The following is a 14883-nucleotide window of genomic DNA, read 5'->3' as shown; positions in this document are numbered from 1 at the left end:
GCTCTCCTGGCAGGCAGTGGCTGTGGATCGAGTTCGTTAGCAGCAGTGCCAATCAACTCTTTCCCTTTGTAAGCAATTCAGTGTTTGGGGGTGGCGGGGGGCAGCAAGGAAGGCTGCCAGGACATGGCAGCTTTCAGCACGTGACTGCAGTTCCTCTGTATCTTCTGCGCTCCTGGATGTGATGTGGATTGCTTGCGTGGCCTGGCTCCCCTTCCTAAATTGCTGGGCTTTTGACGGAGGCTAGAAGCTGCCCCTGACCCAAACTGGGGGGCTTTTGCCACTGCCCTTGGGGCTGTCAGCAGTGATGCTGGCTACCAAGGAGGCAGCTGGGCTTTTGCTTTGATGCAGAAGCAGATGACCGTCCACAGGTCTGTGAAGATGGTGCTCATCAGCTAACGATGCTGTGCTCTTAAAAGATTACGGCAGCCACAGTGGCCCTAAAATGCTTTGTGGGGGTAAGTAGGAGGCTTTCAAAGGCTGGATGGTTCTGAGTGAAAATTCCATTTCCAGCCTGAGATAACACAGTGCTTTTGGAGACCGCAGAGTTCCTATGCCTTTACAGCTTACCCTGCGAAGGAAAAGCAAAAAAATGCAGCACTCTGGTATTTAATAGCAACTCTTTTATCACTGCACGTATGTATAAGACATTCTGATAGATTTAAACAAAATTTGTCTGCAAGCTATGAGGAGGAATGCAAAAATTCACACACTTGTGCAATCAAGATTTGCTGATAAATTATATTGATGATGCAGTGGTTAGTTTTGTTCAGGGTCCTTTATTTTAATCTGCCCAGCTGATATATTACTACGTCTCTTAATTACATCCTTATAAACTGATGTCTTTGAAGTTCTGTTTGCATTATGATAAGCTATAGCCCTGGTAATAGCAATTTATAGTCAGCAGGGATTGTTACTTTTTGTTACGTGTAAACAGCTATGTGCAAGCAAAGAAGCTGGCTGTACCTGTTTAATCAGGCATGTGTTCAGTTAGCTTAAAAAGAGATAGCCAACATTTCAGCTGCACTAAATGAAAGATAATTTAGATGGGACTGATGCCATCTTTGCAGTTTCCTAAACACCAGTGGCTGTTGACTCCAGAAGTGGAAAAACTGACTTGTATGTGTGATTTAAACTTTGTTTTGTGGAGCTCTATTTCCGCCCCCCCCCCCCCCCCAACAAGTAAGAGCAGGTGGTTGATTTGGGGCAGAATATTAAACACTACAAATCTTTGAGTTAAACTTGTACCAAAAAGCAGCACGGCTGACTTGGGCTGTGATGACTGGCAGGGGGTGTCAGTCTGGGATCTTGGTCAGGAAAGTAACGGGGAAGATCCTCACCAGGCCAGGTCCCCCTCGGCATGGGGTATCTCTGCTGGAGGGACACAGCAAGCTCAGAGCTGGCTAATGCTCAGCTGGTGTGTTGAGGTGAGGCATTTCTTGTCAATTAGTGATGCTGCTCCTTCTTATTGATCGTAAATCTCCATGGTTTTGGTTTTTGGTTGGGGGGGGGGGGGGGGTTGTTGGTGGGTTTTTTGTTGTTGTTGTTTGTTTGTTTTACAGCATAGAGGTCTGCTTTGCCAGCAGGTACTGCTCGCAGCAGTGCTTGTGCTGACTGCCGTGGCTGCTGCTGTGCTGGAACCTGTCCTGTCCTGGGCTTCCTGACTTCTATAGGTTTTTTTGAGATGCAGTGAACAAAAGCAAATGTGCCATTCCAGATTTTCCCTACACTTGGCACTGGCTCTTTCAGTTCTTCCCCTGCCCTCCTCCCTGCTCTTTCCCTACCAGAGGAGCTTCTGACCCCCAGCAGCCTGCTCAGTGCTTTGCTGTGGTCTGAAGGGCAAGGCTGAAGCAAAACGTTAACGTGCGTGTCAGAAAGTGGTGTTGAATTAGAGTGCTCATCGAGAAACTGAGGGCCTGGTTCCGATAGGGACTATAATGTCATCTGCCTTCTCCCTGATGGAGAACTATGCTGTCAGCAGCATTGTTTCATGTTCTTCTGGAGCACCTCTGTCTCCTGCAATTCTCCTAAGCACTGGCCCCAGCACAGAGGCACTTCCCCACATGTATAGAGCTGTCCCCTCTGTACCCTAGGATACAGCCTCAACTGTCTCCCATGGGGAGCTTGAGGATGCTCAGGTCTGACTGTGAGAGGCCACGCTTTGGCAGATGCCTCCAGGTCCAGCTTTGTGGTGCCTCAGATGCCCTTTACTTCTGTCCTGTGTTTGGCCGGTGAAGTTTTAAATGGTCATTAATGCTGCAGTACAGGAGAGTGGTCTGATTTCTTTTCGTTTGTCTTCCTCCAGGGCAGAAGTCAAGGAAACCTGTTCATTTTGCATACCTGAATTTGGGGCAGGTTTCTCTCAATACCTGGTTATGTACATGGCTTCTCAAAGTGGTTTTCGTGTCACTGTTGGGCAATACTCTCCCATGCATATCAAAGATGATTTAAAAATGTATTCTTCACTATTATTTTCTGACTTTAGTTTTAACTTTTGCAAGCCTGCTAGGGTGCAATTTGGTGATAGTGAATCCTTAAGAGAAGGACTGTCCGTTGAAAAGTAGCTAAACAGTGCATTGAAGAACTACCCCAAGCCCAATTACAATTTTATTAAGCAGTACTTAATAGTGGTATTCTGGATATCAGGTAGGATTAAACTACCGCTAGACTGTCAGAACAGATGCATAAGTGATGTTTATGGGAATATGACACGTCCAATCTCTAGAAAGCAGTCAGATTGGCAGAGAAAAGCTTTTCATTCAAATTCTGGAATTTTATGATAAAACTGGCCGTCATGCTTTCCCATGCTGTACCAAGCAGAGCTAAAACCCACATCAGAAAATGAGCTGCAGAAAGTGACTTTGTAGGAACAAGTTCATAAAAGTCCATGTTCTTTTAAAAATCATTTCAAACATTGCGTTTTTTTTTAAACTAATGCAAATCTATTTTTCTGTCAGCTCTGCAGACAATCAAGGACCCAAACTGGCCAGCTCTTCTGTTGCTGAAGGAAAATTTTGGACAGAATCCCTCTCTGGGTAGGCTTCATTCCTTGGTCCTGTCATTAATTTGAAAAAAACCCAAACTTGCTGAGCTGCCACAGTGGGCAGATTTTATCCCATCCTGCAGCTGTGCTTGGATTTTCTGATGTCTAATAAGGAATAAACTCCTCTGGTACCTTTCCTCTGGAGGAAGGTATCTCGCTTCAACTTGTTCTCCTGGACAGTTGGTAACCAAGTATCCCTGGCAGTGCTTTCTTCACTTGGAAGCGGCCAGTGGAAAACTGTTGGGGGGATGGAGGGGTGCAGAAGTGCATCAGCTGTGTAAGCTCTGCTTGCTGAGCAGCGTGGGCTAAAAATACAGGATTTTTTCTCTCAAAGGGAAAGGCGGCACTTTTGAAAGCAGGACTGTGTGTTTAACTCTGATATGGAAAACATGTGAAGGGGGAAGGCAAGTCATACAAGATCTATGGCTTTTTAAGCAGAGGTGGAAGAGTGTGGTATCTCCCTACGGACAGGCTCTTCTCTGACCAAATGGTGAAGGGCTGTTGCAGTGAGTCCTGGCAGCAGGAGGAGGGGTGATAGGCAGAGATCAAGTAGTTTCTGGTATTTTTAGCACCATCTTAATTTGGCTCTGTAATCACCCTTCCAGTCCGCTCGTGCAGGGCACCATCGAGCTTGCAGCACCCCATCTTTGCATCATGGTGCTGGGCGCACCATGACCCACAGATGTACGAGGGCTTGGCCTCTCCTCCTCTTCCTGCTCCTCTGCCCGGGAAGGGACCTGCTGGGAAGGCCAGGGAGGCTGTGTGTGAAATCTGTCCTCGGAGAAGCCGATCCTGTACTGAGCTGTGCCTGCTGGTCAGGCTGTTCCCCTCCCAAACATGCAGCCTGTGCTCGGCTGACTCTTATTCCAGGGCGCTGAGTCAACTAGCTTACTTTCTAAAACAAGGGATTATTTTCCTGGTTCTGTCAAAGTCCCCACAAAAGCTAACGCTTGCTGGACAAGATGTTGAGCAGGTAGTGGTTTGAGCGAAGCGATAGACTGGGTAACACTGGGGCAGCCTGCAGAGATTTAGGAACATGGGGTATAATGCTTGCTGAGTTCCTGGTGCATTCAGAGGGTGTATCAGCCACAAGCACCAGCCGGTGGTTGGTTCAGTGCTTTGATCTAATGAAAAATGGCACATATTTAGAATATGAAGAACTATTTCTCTCTTTGCAAAGTGCATTTTTGGAATAAGTATGGAAGCTTTGGGTGTACATATAACTGTGTATTATATAAACATATAATTAATACTAAATATATTATTTTTATTTTTTTTTTAAGAGGGGGAAAAAAGGAAGACCTGGGGAACTACAGGCCAGTCACCTCTGTGCCCAGCAAGATCATGAAGCAGACCTCCTGGAAACTATGCTAAGGCACATGGAAAATAAGGAGGTGATTGGTGACAGCCAACATGGCTTCACTAAGGGCAAATCATGCCTGACAATTCTGGTGGCCTTCTACAACAGGATTACAGCATTGGTGGGTAAGGGAAGAGCAACAGACGTCATCTACCTGGACTTGTGCAAAGCGTTTGACACTGTCCCACACAACATCCTCATCTCTAAATTGGAGAGACATGGATGTGATGGATGGACCACTGGGTGGATAAGGAATTGGCTGGATGGTCGCACTCAAAGAGTTGCGGTCAACAGCTTGATGTTTGAATGCAGACCAGTGACAACTGGCACGCCTCAGGTCAGTATTGGGACTGGAGCTGTTCAATATCTTTGTTGGCAACAGGGACGGTGGGATTGAGCGCACCCTCAGCAAGTTTGCCAACCACGCCAAGCTGTGTGGTGTAGTTGACACGCTGGAGGGAAGGGATCCCTTCCTGAGGGACCTTGACAGGCTTGAGAGGTGGGCCTGTGCGAACCTCATGAAGTTCGACAAGGCCAAGTGCAAGGTCCTGCACATGGGTCGGGGCAATCCCAAGCGCAAATACAGGCTTGCTGATGAGTGGATTGAGAGCAGCCCTGAGGAAAAGGACTTGGGGGTGTTGGTTGACAAGAAGCTCAACAGGACCTGGCAATGTGGGTTTGCAGCCTGGAAAGCCAACTGTATCCTGGATGGCATCAAAAGCAGCGTGGCCAGCAGGTCAAGGGAGGGGCTCTGGTGAGACCCCACCTGCAGTACTGCGTCCAGCTCTGGGGCCTGCAACACAAGAAGGACATGGACCTGTTGGAGCAAGTCCAGAACAGGGCCATGAAGATGATCAGAGGGCTGGAGCTCTTCTCTTCTGAGGGAAGACAGGCTGAGAGAGCTGGGGTTGTTCATCCTGGAGAAAAGAAGGCTCCGGGGAGACCTTATAGCATCCTTCCAGTACTTAAGGGGGGCCTACAGGAAAGATGGGGAGGGACTCTCTAACAGGGAGCGTAGTGGTAGGAGAAGTGGTAATGGTTTTAAACTGAAAGAGGGTAGATTTAGATTAGATGTAAGGAAGAAATTCTTTACTGTGAGGGTGGTGAGGCACTGGAACAGGTTGCCCAGAGAAGTTGCGGTTGCTCCTGTCCTGGGAAGTGTTCCAGGCCAGGTTGGATGGGGCTTGGAGCAACCTAGTCTATAGTGGAAGGTGTCCCTGCCCATGGCAGGGCGGGGTGGAGCTAAGTGATCTTTAAGGTCCCTTCCAACCCAAACCATTCTGTGATTAATATACTTAAAATAACATAATGTCCAGACTAGTGGTAACACATGTTTTTAGCAAATTAACTACAGATCTGGAGATGTATTGCATTATTTCCAGATGCCCTGATGTGCCAATTCTCAGCCATTCCCTTACCCAAAGGGTACTGTAGCATGTGAGCTCCTTGTAGGTATTTAAAAAAAAAAAGAAATCATCTTGTTCTTCCTTCTTTCTCACTCTAAAGGAAGGATAATTTGATTACTTTTATTAGGATTTTTTTCTTTGTTGCACTCATTCGTTTTACGGGTGCACTGTATTTTTTGGTTTGGGAGTCATTTGCTTGAGGTCACTTCAGGCAAATAAAAGGGTTTTGCAGTTAGTGCCAAGAGTTGGGAGCTCCTCAGTGGCAGTTCTCCTTGGTGGGGGATGAGTTCGGCGGGGGGGGGGGGGCCCTGTCTCCTTTAGCAGGCTCTCCTGCATCCTACCGCCCTGCCCTTGATCCACTGCACCTTCCCCATCACCGTGTTCTAGTGGGATGCGAAGGCTACGCACAGGGAGCTGTTTTCTGATGTTTATAGGCAGCCTTGTGGAGATGGAGGGTGTGAAGTATTAGCACAATGGCCATGACCTGAATTTCACAGGCTGGCACGGACAAGGACAGAAGGCAGAGAAGCAATGTGGCGTATTTGCAGGATTTTGGCTGGTTGAATAGGCTGTTATCAGTTACACCTTTTGGGATTTTTTTTCAGAGAAGTATTTCTAAATTAATCACAATGAGCTGCAAAGGGAGTAACTGAGATCTGCCTCAAAAATGTCAGGTTAGCATGTGGGAATGGAAAGATAGTTCTTGATTTTTAATCAAACTCTGCTTAAAATCAGCTGCCTGAATTTCGCTCTGAGGACTCAAATGTGATACCAGGTGAGTTGTTTTGGTTTGGGTTTTTTGTTTGTTTGTTTGTTTGTTTTTTGTTTTTTGTTTTTTTTTTTTTATGAAAAGACTTGTTATGTGTGGTCCGTGTACCTGGCACAAGAGTTTTGTTTAAAGGAGCTGGAGGTTGCCTGGCTCAGCTGGCAGCTAATTGTTAATTGAGAAGCCCTGATGCCTTGTCATTACGACTCTGACCTCTTTGTGACCAATGTCTGCACCCTGTATAATGACAGGGAACTGCAGCAGACCTGAGTCGCCTCCAGCAATGTATCCTGAGCTGTTTTGATGCCAGGCTGAGCAAGATCTCAAGCTGTAGCAGGAGTCCTGGGACAGGATGGGATGACCTATATAGGACCACCGTTTCCATGGCAACTTCAGACCGCGCAAGATGCCCTGTTTTGGGTGGCACAGGAGCGTGCAGCCGAAATCAGCACCTCTCACAGCCTGCCTGCATAGGTGGGGCTCACCTCCCGCCAGGAGGACCTGTATCCTCCTCACTGGCCTCGGGGGATGACGGTGCCAATGGTCAACCAGGACCAGCTCTACCGACCAGACAAGTAACATGGCAAATGAAGTATCTTATGCTACCCCACGTTTGGTATAACCCTGTAATTCTGCTGATTAGGGGAGGGAGGAGGAGATGTCTCTAGCAGACCCTGGACCCCCTTAGCAGCCGCTCAGCAGCAACCATCCAGCCCGTGGCTTGCAGGCAGACCCTAAGCCATGCTGTCTCCGAAGCATCGTTCCTTGCAGCGTTTCAGCCCTTGGCTGAAATGAGGTATTTCAGCCTGAAATGTAAGGGTGAGGTATTCTTCTGCCATCTCTTATGCACGTGCCAAGTGCTTGGTGCTCTGCTGTTTGACTCTCAGTAGCCTCTGTTGTCTCCGAGACTCGTGTTTTGGAATAGGTGTTGAAATATTTGTGACCATTTGGTTTATGTCTGTTTATTTAATTTCTGCAGAACTGCAGGATGTAATGTTTAAGTTATGAAACTCCAGTACCCTCCTGGCTCACGCCTGCCTGCCAGGATTTATCACCAGATTGTATGGAAAAGAAACGCTCCTGCTGGAAAGATTTCTGGCAGCGGAGAGGAAGAGGGGGAACACCCCACTAGATAAATAATCCTCTGCTGCCCTGGGGTCAGGTGGGAGCCCCTGCGGTGCTGCCTGCCAGGTCAAGGAGCTTGGAGCAGGGGTGACCCTGCCCGGGTGAGGAGGGGATGGGATGTTCCCAGGGCGGGAACGGGCTCTGCCACTTGCCCGTCTGCATGGGCCACATAGTCCCCGCTCCTTTCTGTGTGGCTGTGCAAGGAAACGGCTTCTGCAGTTGCCTGTCCCCTCTCTCGCAGCTGCTCCAAGGTCTTCAGGCCAGCTTCAGCTGGGTGTGATGGGCTAGGGGCTTTTGGGGCATGAAATGCCTTTAAATCTTGCAAAAATCAGATTCTTGGGTAGAAAAGGGAATTCTGAGCAGCAGGTTTGTATAGTGGAAGGATAATCAGCTCACCTTTTGTCTGGCAGAGGGGGATCTACGAGGAGGGCAATGGAAAGTCTGGGAATTAGGATGCATTTATTCTGGAACAGCTATTTAAAACCAGTCTTGTTCATGGAATTGCTTGTTTAAAAGAGGGCTGACTCCATCATTAAGTCAGGGGTAAATATGTTTTACACTCTGGATCTTGCTGTGTGGCACAACTTAAACTTACTGTCACTGCCTTGAAAGGCCCACCAATATAGCAAGAGTTGCTGTTATGTCAGGATCTGAAAATTACTGAAGTTCACAGGCTATAGTCTGCTTTCTGGTTTTTGAGAACATATTTTTTATTTCCTGACTCTTAATTCTGCATGTTATCTTTCCTGAAATTGCCTTTTTACCTGCTTTTACAAAAATATCCCTCTTCGTGAGGGATTTATGATATTTGTGCTTTCATTCCACTTCTGTAGATACAATCAGTCAATAAAATGCTGCTCTTGAAAGAAGGTAAACATTTGTCTACGCTTGTAAGTTGTGTTTTATTAATGGATAGTTTATCTGCTGCTAGAAGAGCTCAAAAGCAAGATAAAATCAAGGACCACATACTGACAATATTCTTCCTTGCTCCTAGCTGAGCACTGTACAAGTGGGAAGGCGAGGGGCTGCCAGCCATAAGGGTTTCATAGCTGTAGAGCAGTGTTTTGGTGAAGAGGAGGCAATTTTATGAGCTTCTTGCTAGATGTGGTAGGTGGGCTTTTCCAAGACTTGCTGTCCTCCCCAGAAGGGTCCCTGAAAGCTCTGGAGCAGGCTGGTCGTGGCGGGCAGTTCCTCCAGCGCTGCCTGGGTGCGTGGGCTCCTCTGGTGTCACCCTAAAACCAGCTTTGTGTGAGCTGGAGCGGGTAGGCTTGGCCTGATGCCTGGGCAGGGCTGTGCTTGGACATGGGGCTGCTGGTCTCTTCCTCTGCTATACGGCTGGGAAAGCAGCCTGAGGGCAGTTTTGTTGCGACTGTTCTGTGCAGGGGAAGGCGACTTTAGCAGGGCAGCGTAAAAGTGATTTTTCTGAAATTTCTGAGCTTGCAGATGAGCAAGAGACCTGCCTACAGTGCAAAGCTTGCTGCTCCCTCAGCAATGTGGTGCACAGCAAAGGGCCATGCCTACAAACTCTGTTTTCTTCCATGCTTCTGTAATGTCCAAATCCCATCAGATGACTGGGATTCATAATGGTAACCTTGAGTAACACTATCACGTACTCCCTTCCCCAGTGGAAATATCAATAAGAGAAAAGTTGGAAAAAACCAGAACTTATCAGAATTGCCTTCAAACTCCACAAAAGCTTATTATTGGTAATGTTAAAAAAAAAAAAAAAAAAAAAAAAAATTGATGCTTATCAGCAGGCAGACTAACCTTGCTAACGGGGAGCATATGACTAAAGCATCTGAGGTTAGAACACATTGGAATTAAAACTACATAAACTAACAAGCTGTAAACAGCGTGTGGCTGGTATTTCTGTTGCCTTAAATAGGAAAGGTATTTTGTTTTGGAGCTGGTTTCCCTTTACCTCCAAATTCTGCTCTGTATCCTTCGGTGCTGTCTTACCCCTGCTGATAGCACAGCATCTATCAGCCACGCTCCCATTCCTCCTCTCTGTACCCTCAGAGTCCTCAGCCCAAATCATGCAGCAGCGGCAGCCCTGTCCTTGAGATGAGGATGTTCTGCGGGTTTAAGCACTCACATCCCTAACTGGGGGAACAGAACTGGTGCCCAGCTTGCCCAGGAAACAGTGGCTGGGGAAAGCTGGATGGCAGAGGAAGAGAGCGCTCTGCTCTGAACTCTGCATCAACCCTCAGAGGGGTCACGGACCACTGTTTTCAGGTGCCATGTCGATGGGATGGTGTTGCCAAGGCTGAGGTCTGGCTCTGGTGCTTGTGGCGAGGCTGGCCCTCTGCTCTTGTCACTCCAGCTCCTGGTGGGATGGGTAAGGACATGCTCCCTCCATGCCACCCAGCCAACCTCCCTTCCCACGTCTTCCGCACGGGTTCTCTATGTGTTTTGCACGGCTCTGCTGCAGGTGTGCACAGCCGTGTGCTTTGAACAGCAGCGCTTGTGGCCCGCGGCGAGGGCATCGGCGGTGGGGTGATGGCTGCATCTGCCTCTTGCTGCTTGGGACTTTGGAAAGCAGCCCAGTGGTGTCTGGGTCTTGGGCAAAGCTGGTGAGACCTCTCTTGATTGCTTAGTCTGGTGGGAGTCACTGACATAAGGGTAGGTAAATCACCAGAGGATGGCAAGCATTCAGTTTGAAATGCAGAGCGCAGGGAGCTTTTACCCCTGCCCTCCTCGTGTGGATGTGAATGTCCCACGGGTCAGCAGGGCCATCAGCTCTCCTCTGATGACGGCTTGCTGGTGGCTGCTGTGCGGGCCAAATACTGAGCAAGATGCAGGTTTTCACCCCTTCCCTTGGTTGAATTTCCTGTTTATTGCAAGTGTTTTAGTCTCCCTTCCCTGCCTAAACCTCATCCTTCACCAGCATAGGGCTTCATGTGCAGGGTGTGCTTAGAGCACTGTCCTCTCTCCTAAGGTAAGGTTACACCAAATATCTTCCGATGGGGTCCGTGCCTGGGACCTCCTTATGGACCAGATGGAGAAGCTGTCTGAGTGTGGTTCAGCCTGACCGCGTATGAGAACAGCAAAAGTAAAGGCTTACTTGCCTACTTTTTGAAATGCATCATCCACATAATTCTTTTGTGTCATTGAATGTGACATTGAAGCGTCGTGGTTTATTGCAGTTGTTATGTGTGGTTGTAATTGTTAATCTGATCTTTATAATTCCTCAGTAATGGTGTCATTAGTGCAATGCCTAAATAATCTGAATGTAATTTTATACATTCATTGTGCTACAGAGTCGCACATAAATTGCTTTCAAAATTAATTCAGAAAATAAATGTCCTCAAACAATAAAAATTGTAGACTGAGAATATCCCAGTGACTTGTAAAACCTTAGTAAACAGCAGTAGATACTACAGTTTAATTTGTTGTTGTAAATTGGATTGCTTTTATTTAATAGTGAGTAAATGATTTGGTACTATGAAGTAAAGTAGTATTTTTACATCACCAGTACCTGCTGATTGCTGGGCCTCTTCCGAAGAAAAGACTTGTAAATGTATTGGAATTTTTTTGGACACGTGAATGAAATAACAGGAAAAGGAGCAGCTGACGTTTTACTGAGCTGTCAAAGCACCTTTTCGGTAATTCTGTTGCACAAAGTTTTCCTTGAAAGGCAAAATAAAGCCATGGATTAGAAACTGCATAAGAAATAGGAAAATATAAAGGCATAAAATGGCACAGGGTCAGTATAAAGATGCTGTGACTCCGTTCACAGTTGATAACAGTGATTACATTTCTCTAGGGAAATAATAAGGGCTTAGAAGCAAGACTGTGGGATTCATACTGACAATAATTTTCTCTTTAATAGAAAAGAGAAAAAAAATCTGAGCTCTTTCATGGGAATGTGAGCAAATTGGTTGAACATGTAACATCTGTATGGGCAAATTTGGTATAATATGGGTTAGAGCAGGCTTTCAAAGAGCAGTTAGATCAGGTATATCTTTTCACTCTTGGTTATGATACAGAAAACAAAAGGATTTTTGTTAATGGACTACAGCAGCACTGCAGTCTCTAGCCTTAATCTGTGAAGTGGGTTTAGATAACTTCTTTTTGGAGTTAGGTGTATCCATTTGGATGACATTGGAAAACACTGATTGCCATAGAGAAATAAAGGACCCATAGCAGTCACACCAACAGTTACATCCCTGGTGATGTAACATCCAACTGAGTTGGACTGAGAAGAAACGTTACTCATCCTGCACACACCTGCCTTGTAATTTGGGGAAGAAAGGAGGGTTTGTCTGGTTTTCTTGAGCAATGAGCCTTGTCTAGTTATATGCGCCTGCCTGTGCCCCCTTCTCCTTTCCTTGATAACGCCTGGACTGGCAGGCTGTTCTCAGCCAAATTCTGCAAAAGGTCAAGGTCTCCAAGGATGGAAGCTCCTACAGGATCCGTGAAATGAGGGGCCCCCTTGCATCCCTCAAGAGACAAGGGCATTGGTGCAGGGGAACGATGCTGGAAATGAGGCCAGGCTTGTTCTGCTGTACGGAGGAGGACTCGGGGATAACTCCTTGGCTGCTGGTAGAGATGCTCTGCTCGGTAATGAGTATGGTAAGGACACTTATCCCTGGGGAAGAGGCAAATGTCCTCTTATTGCTTGATTATTTGTTTTTTTTCCTTCATACACAAACTTAAAGCAGTCTGCTTCTGGTATTCCTCGTCTGTGGCTCTAACACAGGGAGTGCTGATGGACTGTAAGGGGAGAAGAGCAGATTTCCCTAAGCAGCCAAGTATTGCGTTATGATTCGAGCAGACTACCGATCCCATGGGCGATATCCTATTTTTGGAAAGCGACCCTCTGCCATGGAAACAGGCATGAATCTTGCCAGGAGCACCATCTGAGAGCATGGGCTGTTGCTATTTGTTATGGAACTACCACTTGGCTTAAGACCTGGTCTGCAGATGTACGCTACCAACTCCCCGAACAAACCGGGGCAGTGGCTATAGGATGAAGTCAGGAGTTAGAGGCCAATGCTAAGACTGTAGCAAATTTCTCTGCTATCTCCATGAAGTTTGTTGTAGTGCTGAGGTAAGGTTAGCTATGCCCAGAACGCTTTTTGTGTTTCCTGTTTGGGGAAGCCTGGGGTGGTGGAATTTGCCTGTTTTGCAAGGAACTTGCACCTAGTAAGAAGCAGCCAGACAGAAATGAAGGAGGGAGAGGTTTAAGAAGTTGCTTGGGGAAATGACATGGTGACATTTGAAAAAATAAAAACCTTTGAGAGCATTATGGATAATTATGGAATTCAAATTGGAAATGTTCTGTGCATTTTTAATACCTCTGCTAGGAGAAGGAGTATAGCTGTTTTAATGTTTAATGCATGTACAGTAATAGAAGGCTGAACTGATCTCCATGGGCCCGTTTGTTCCATTACTGTCCAGAAGGAAATAAATTAAATTCTATTTTAGACCATATTTTGGATCTGGATGCTGCAGAGGGGGAGATCAGAAGAACGAAAACGTAGGGAGAGCTCTGTCCCTGAACCTGTCCTTATCTGTGCTGGGAAGCTGGCAGAGATGTGCACATGCTTGGTACGATACAAGGAATAAGTGACAATGTGATAGCCCTTGGAAGGATCACTGTTTTGGAGGAGAGAGTCAGACATTCAGTTGACTTATACTTCAAGTGGTAGGAGGATTTTGATTATAAAAAATCAATTTAATTAATTCCAGATACCTATCAGTTATGCTTTAAAAAAAATTCTCATAACACTGCAAGCAAGACTATCTTCTCTCCTGAACACAAAGAAAATCCGAATGTAATATTTAAACTTTTCTAACACTTTTCAGTTAAAACCTTTTAATATAATGTAGCTGAAGGCATTTCAGCTCCCCAGAGATGTTTCAGCTTGAAGTCTCATGTTAGGGCGGCAAGCGGATTGTCTCGGTGTTGTGTGATCAGGAGCACAATGCTGGTGCTGTTGGTGTAATTACAATTTTAGATTAGTTCAATATTTAAAATTATTTTATCTTGATTATTTGCCTTCTGGTTTCTGGTATTTCGTATGCATGGTATCTCGGAAGTAAGAAGCACACTTAGCATACTTGAAGCTTTATTAATAACGGATGAGAGTGGGAGAGAGAAGTGGCTGCCTCCAGATGGGAAAGATACTGATCACGGTGCGTTGCTGGTGTTGCACTGGAAACTCTCGGGGCTGGGTCCGTAGGGTCTCACATTCCGGATCTCCGTTTCCTACCTCATTTTAAGGAAGGGATTTTCTACATCAGCTCTCTTCCATGCTTCTGCCCTTATCCTTTCCCTCTTGTCCAGCGCCGTGTCTCAGCACTGTGCCACAGCAGCCCTCGCTAGAGCTCGTTAAATGCGCCCTGCGTAACAATGAACAGGGGTTGCTGGAAGGGCCCCAAGCAGCTTCTCCAGCTGTGGGCTGAGGCAATACCCGTGGGGCTTGCCCTGCTGCTGGGCTTGGTGCCCCAAGCCCCTGGTCCGTGGGGTGCGCAGAGGCAGGTGGGAGCATCCGAGGCGGCAGCCGGACCTCGGTCCCAGCGCCGGCAGATGCCTTCTAAGCCACTGGTGCACTGTTTCTGTCTCCTCCTTAGCTGCAGAGCTCTTTAATATGCTTTTATTTGTACTTCCTTTACATTTACACATATTATATGAAAATAGCATACTTACATATACTTATTATACACAAAACAGTATACTTACACTTATTAATAACAGATTTTACCGGTGCCATCCAGCATGCTGTTTTTATGCTTCCAAATGGTCTGTAGTTTTCTTTGGACCTCCTGCAGATTTTCCTTATGCTGGTTTTATGGTTAAGAAACTTGATTGTGGCTGAACCAGTGCTGCCTGACTAGCTTGTTAATGCAAATATTAAGCGCAGCATTCTCGATCCCCTTAGCAGCCCCCTGCAGTCCTGTACTTGCTGCTGTTTCTCATTCTCTGATCTCAGCAATTACTCTGCTCTGTTCCTCAAAGCTGGAGCTTCTCTTATCTTTCCTGGTGTGGTTTAGTTGTTTGACCTCCCGTAGCTTTTCATGTTAGGCTAGGAAAATTTTGCCTTGTTTAAACCAATTCTGCTCAAGAAAATAAACCTGCAAGCCACATCAGGTGCCAGGAGTTGGTCTGTTACTGACCTCCTCCTCCATCATAGAGGAGAAAGAAAGATAGATTTTTGATTTGCCTACCTGAATTGTCAAC

General features: G+C 46.5%; 1 long non-coding RNA gene across 1 annotated transcript; it reads left to right on the top strand.

Annotated features, from left to right (window-relative positions):
• LOC126038845 (uncharacterized) lies at positions 1–5141 on the top strand. The gene is made up of 3 exons (XR_007506107.1): positions 1–68; positions 2955–3032; positions 4324–5141. It is a non-coding gene; the product is annotated as an uncharacterized LOC126038845 (long non-coding RNA).
• Positions 5142–14883: the final 9742 nt, after the last annotated feature.

This window comes from Accipiter gentilis, chromosome 5 (assembly GCF_929443795.1).
Source record: "Accipiter gentilis chromosome 5, bAccGen1.1, whole genome shotgun sequence".
Classification (NCBI taxonomy): domain Eukaryota; kingdom Metazoa; phylum Chordata; class Aves; order Accipitriformes; family Accipitridae; genus Astur; species Astur gentilis.
The sequence above is the reverse complement of the archived record's forward strand: the minus strand, read 5'-3'. Positions and strand labels throughout refer to the sequence as shown.